This window comes from Bos javanicus, chromosome 16 (genome assembly GCF_032452875.1).
Source record: "Bos javanicus breed banteng chromosome 16, ARS-OSU_banteng_1.0, whole genome shotgun sequence".
Lineage (NCBI taxonomy): Eukaryota > Metazoa > Chordata > Mammalia > Artiodactyla > Bovidae > Bos > Bos javanicus.
The window spans coordinates 56,063,965-56,070,235 of NC_083883.1; the positions used below are offsets into that span (position 1 = coordinate 56,063,965).

Sequence of the window (6,271 nt, forward strand, 5' to 3'; positions counted from 1 at the left end):
TTGCAACAAAAAATAAAAATATCTCTAGGAATAAACTTACCTAAGGAGACAAAAGAACTCTACACAAAAAATTATAAGACACTGATGAAAGAAATCAAAGATGACATAAACAGATGGAGAGATATTCCATGTTCCTGGGTAGGAAGAATCAATATTGTGAAAATGACTATACTACTAAATGCAATCTACAGTTTCAATGCGATCCCTATCAAATTACCAATGGCAGTTTTCACAGAACTACAAGAAAAAATTTCACAATTCATATGGAAACACAAAAGACCCTGATTAGCCAAAGCAGTCTTGAGAAAGAACGATGGAGCTGGAGGAATCAACCTTCCTGACTTCAGATTATACCATAATGCTACAGTCATCAAGACAGTATGGTACTGGCACAAAAACAGAAATATAGCCCAATGGAACAAGATAGAAAGCCCAGAAATAAACCCACACACCTACAGGTATCTTATTTTGACAAAGGAGGCAAGAATATACAATGGGGGCAAAGACAGCCTCTTCAATAAATGATGCTGGAAAAATTGGATAGCTACACATAAAAGAATGAAATTAGAACACTTCCTAACACGACACACAAAGATAAACTCAAAATGGATCAAAGACCTAAATGTAAGACCAAAAACTATAAAACTGTTAGAGGAAAACATAGGCAGAACACTTGATGACAGAAATCAAAGCAAGATCCTCTATGACCCACCTCCTCCTAGAGTGATGGAAATAAAAACAAAAGTAAACAAGTGGGACCTGATTAAACTCAAAAGCCTTTTGCACAGCAAAGGAAACTAAGCAAGGTGAAAAGACAACCCTCAGAATGGGAGAAAATAACAGCAAATGAAACAACTGACAAAGGATTAATTTCCAAAATATACAAGTAGCTCATACAACTCAATGCCAGAAAAGCAAACAACCCAATCAAAAGTGGGAAAGAGACTTAAATAGACATTTCTTCAAAGAAAACATGCAGATGGCTAGCAAACACATGAAAAGATGCTCAACACTGCTCATTATTAGAGAAATGCAAATCAAAACTCCAATGAGATATCACTTCACACAGGTCAGAGTGGCCATCATTTCAAAAAGTGTACAACAACAAATGCTGGAGAGGGTGTGGAGAAATGGAACACTCTTGCACTTTAGGTGGGAATGTAAATTGATACAGCCACTATGGAAGATGGTATGGAGATTCCTTAAAAAACTAGGAATAAAACCACCATATGACCCAGCAATCCCACTCCTAGGCATAAACCCCGAGGAAACCAAATTGAAAAAGACACATTTCCCATTGTTCATTGCAGCACTATTTACAACAGCTAGAGCATGGAAGCAACCTAGATGTCCACCAACAGATGATGGATAAGGAAGTTGTGGTACATATACACAGTGGAATATTACTCAGCCATAAGAAGGAACACATTTGAGTCAGTTCTAATGAGGTGGATGAACCTAGAGCCTATTATACAGAGTGAAGTAAGTCAGAAAGAGAAAGATAAATATTGTATACTAATGTATATATACGCAATCTAGAAAAATGGTACTGAAGAATTTATTTGCAGGGCAGCAACGGAGAAACAGACATATGGAATAGATTTATGGACATGAGGAGAGGGGAGAAGAGGGTGAGACGTATGGAGAGAGTAACATGGAAACTTACATTACCATATGTAAAACAGATAGCCAATGGAAATTTGCTGTATGTCTCAGGAAACTGAAACAGGGGCTCTGTGTCAACCTAGAGGGGTAGGACTGGGAGGGAGATGGAAGGGAGGTTCAAAAGGGAGGGGATATATGAATACCTATGGCTGATTCATGTTGAGGTTTGACAGAAAACAACAAAATTCTGTAAAGCAATTATCCTTCAATTAAAAAACAAATAAAAAGAGTAAACACAAAATAAAATTATTAAATACCAACATGTAGATTCTTTAAACTTCCTCAGAGCAAGGCTATGTAAGAAAAAAAATTTTCTATTAATTAATGCACATGTGCTCAAAGTCTGCAGGTAAAATATGTGTTAGAGCTCAGACTAAATCTAGCTCATTAAGAGTAATTCTACTGGAACCTTCCTAATCAGAAACAGAACATAAATGATGGATCCTCTTATTTCTAAAAAAAATACAAGAGTCACTCTGCTGCTCAATGATGAGAGCAATGGTTAACTTTCCCATCAGTTTAAACAAGACCTACTCTCCTTTGTAGATGGCAACAACTGGTGATCTTACTGTTGATAACTGATAATAGATCATTCAGAATACAAATTAAACAGCACGCAGTCTGACCTTGAAGAGAGCCCAAACTTATTTTAAAAAATCATATATAACTTCCCCAATAAAATACACATTCTTACACCCACAGGAGTATGCTTAAACAGCATTTAGAAGGTCATCTTCTGTGCCTTCTTCCATACCCTTGATAGGAGTTACTAGACAGAACGTGACATTGACATTTTACTAATTCTTCCCAACTTCTAAATTCTGATTAAAAACCATCACTCAAAATATCTCCTATGCTGTTGCTGTTCAATCACTCAGTCATGTCTGACTCTGCGATCCCACACACTGCAGCATGCCAGGCTCACCTGTCCTTCACTATCTCCCGGAGTTTGCTTAGATTCATGTCCATTGAGTCCATGATGCTATCTAACCATCTCATCCTTATCTACCTATATTAATAAAATTAATCTTCAATATTATCATCAGAGTTTTTTTTTCTTTTAAAAGGAAATAAAATCTTATCAGAGTAAGAAAATTATTTCAGTGAACAGTAAACAATAAAACCACTGACTCATTCCACCAGCTAAGTGACTAGTTTGCAGACATCAAACTCCAAGTCATGTAAATGCCTTGTAGTAACTCCTTTCAAACCCATGCCTCTGCAAAACAACAAACAACTACATGTTGTGAGCCTTAAGGTTTAAGGGTGATTAAAGCAATTCCCAAAGAGCTACTATAGGCAAAATTATGATAACATGATGTGTAACAGAGCTTGGCTTTCCAAAAGTAAACCATGTGTCATGTCTCATGCCAAGTGTTTTCAGGTGTGTCTCTCATTTAAATGTCCACCACGAATCTAAACCACAATCTAAACCACCACCAGTAACCAGTATTTGTTAAGCACCAACTAGGTGCCAGTACTTTCAGTGCTCTATATACTGTATCTAATTAATTAAATGTTCACAGCAACACTGTGATATAGTTATTTCCATTTTAAAGATAAAGAAACCAGAATACTAGTGAGTGGCTGGACTATGATTCAAATTCAGGCCAGCTTAACCCATAAGCTGGTACTTTAAAATTCTCTAATTTCTGCCACTTAACAGGTGCAATTAAGTCATTATGGCAAGGGAGCTTAGGATGATGGAAATTTTCTAAAATTGTGCCGATGGTTGCACAAGTCTAAAAATTTACTAAAAATTGTTGAACTGTACACTTAAGTAAATTTTACAGCATGTAAATTATACTTCAATAAAGCTGTTTAAATAGCCATTAAAGGTTTTTTATAAAGTCATAGTTTTTAATTTTAATGTAGTAATTTAAAAATATAAAGATACGTTTCAGACTGTTCTACGAGCACAGCAGTAATTCTAGTAGTAGTAGTAGTTTGGTCACTAAGTCGTGTTCGACTCTTGCAATGCCAAGGACTGTAGCCTGCCAGATTCCTCTGTCCATGGGATTCTCCAGGCAAGAATACTGGAGTGGGTTGCCATTTCCTTCTCCAGGGGATCTTCCTGACACAGGAATTGAACCCAGGTCTCCTGCATTGCAGGCAGATTCTTTACCGACTGAGCTACAAGGGAATAGCTAAATTAAATAAATAGCTAAATTATACTGCTTTGAAGATTTCATTTAAATATATTCAAACTGACATTTTAAAAATTGTTAAAAAGTTATTACCATCTCCTCCATCAAGGTTTATTTTATGTGTGTCTGATTTAGAAAGAGAAGTAAGAAAATTAAAATTCCTCAAGTATCTATTCTGGCCTAGTCACTCTTCAGAAGCATTATTATACCCATTTTATAGGTAACTCTTGATCTTCAGCAGCATTAAATAACTTGCCCAAAGTTAATAAATTGTCAAGTTGAGACTAAAACTCAGTTCTTATGTTAATTCACAGCGTAAGTTACCTAGAGCAAGATATTACATCAAACAAACAAAACCTTATTGTCTGTAAGAAGAAAATCCTGGATCTCCTTCCACCCTGCCTTACCCCATGAGATGAGTTTAATTATTATCTTTGGCCTTAATTTGCCATTTGCCTGGGACATTTCCATAGCAACCAATAAACAGGGCAACATCAGAGAAGAGAAAATTTTTAACTATCTTGAAAAGTGATGCTAAGAGCAGAAAATAAAAACAAAAAGAAGAAAAATAAATGAAGGTTTAGTACAATACCACTCAGGGTTATAATTCTCAGAATATTAGTTAATTCACATATAAAACAGTGTGAGATTTCTGAAGACTCAAGGTTTCTCCAGCAATAACACCCTGTGAAGACTCAATTTTGACTGTAAAAATACTTCTTCCCAAAATAAACAAACTGAATTGTAACTTTATACTGTTCACAACATCCTAGATATAAATAACTTAATATGCTAATGTTAGTGCAAATATAGACAAATTCTTAGGACCAGTATAAAGAGAAGGACTTCTGACTTAAGAGGAGGAACAGGCCTGGAAAACAGAACTTGATTAAAAGGGTTGAGAAAGCTACACAGGGCTAATTTAGGTGGCTTATTTTCCCAGAGTTCAGAGGGACAAAAGCAAACACTTCTATTTCCAATGTAAAGCCAAATTTAGCAGAAGAAATAGTAAGGAAGGATAAAGCCATTCACAGAGAAGCTGCTTGATCAAGCTGAAACACTGCAAGTGAAGGACAGCTACTAACTTTGGGTATAAAGTCTGAAGCTTCAGACTCCTATTCTATATAGCAAAGTTCTACACTGTGTGTAAAACGTGCTCCACAAGAGGTCATTAGAGTTATTACAGAGGTGGTGAAATAAAAAGGCCAAAGTCAAAAGCATCATCTTAAAGGAGCTGTGAGGCAGTAGGCAGGGAAACTTATCTGTCATAGCAAAACATCAAAGAGTTTTTTTTTTAGTTTGCATTAATAGTCTGCTGAAGATTACATATGCTGTATGTACATATGTCCTCACCATTTAATGGTGGCCCAAAAATCAAAGAATAATGAGAATAACAAAGTCAGATATATGTTGTTAACTGCTTTCAAATTAATTGTAGATGTCTGAAACTTGTTTTCTTTGTGAAAACTGATGTCTTATGAATAATAACACTTCCTAAAAAACAATAACAAAACCAACACCAAGAACAATGCACAGAAACTGTTTTGAGCCCTTTCTGTATATTAATTCATTTTACTTTAAAAATTAAATATCTTTTAAAAAAAAGAAAAATAAGAAAATAAGCTTAAAGACAGGAAAAAAAAAAAAAGTGAAGTCTCCTTAATTAAGACTCTTTTTTAAGCCAAAAAGATAACTCACTTATCTTTTGAAATCTGTCCTCCTGCTAAAATAATGGCTCCTTTTCATAAAGGAAGTTTACTCCTCCTGTCCCCAGAAGTTATTTTGAGACACAATGACAAATCTGATTGGCAAGTCCTCAATAATCTTGAATGTAAGGGAAAATGTTCACTATAAAAAAAAAAATTAACTTGTGTCTCAGAAATTTATATTCCAGATTGTTAAATACTAATTTATAAAACTCCTGAGGAATTCAATGAAATTGAGACATTTTAAGGCACAACACTAATACTGTTTCTTTAATGTATCCTAATTTATTAGTTCTTTCCTTGCTTATATGGAAGCATTTAAGCTTAAATCTTTGTGAAAAGGAGCTAAAAAAAAAAAATTTTACTTCTATCTCTACAATGCTATAAGTAAAAAAAAAAAAAAAAGTAACTCAATCCCTGTGCCTATCCTCTGGTCTCTATTTTCTTCTCCCTCACCTCTGAGTTTTCAAATTATCACTTTATCCCAACCACTATTAGTGTATCAACAATCTTCTTATGAAATTCAACAGTCACATCTCAATCCTTATCTTCTTTCTATGTGTTTAGTAATGTTAACCAGTTTCTCCTGCAAATGCTGCCCTTCTGGGCTTCTATAATGGCATACTTTCCAGGTATTCCACTAATTAGCAGGCTACTCCTTACATGTCCCTTTTGAGGGCTTCTCCTTCTCTGCCCATCCTTGCCCTCCACCCATAAATGCAGTTCTTCAGAATTCCTTCCTCAATTCTCCTC

At 35.2% G+C, this 6,271-nt stretch overlaps 1 protein-coding gene across 6 annotated transcripts in view; it reads right to left on the reverse strand.

Moving 5' to 3' along the window:
* The window catches only part of RC3H1 (ring finger and CCCH-type domains 1), a 75,623-nt gene that overhangs the window by 48,833 nt on the left and 20,519 nt on the right, over positions 1-6,271 (reverse strand). The window lies entirely within an intron of this gene.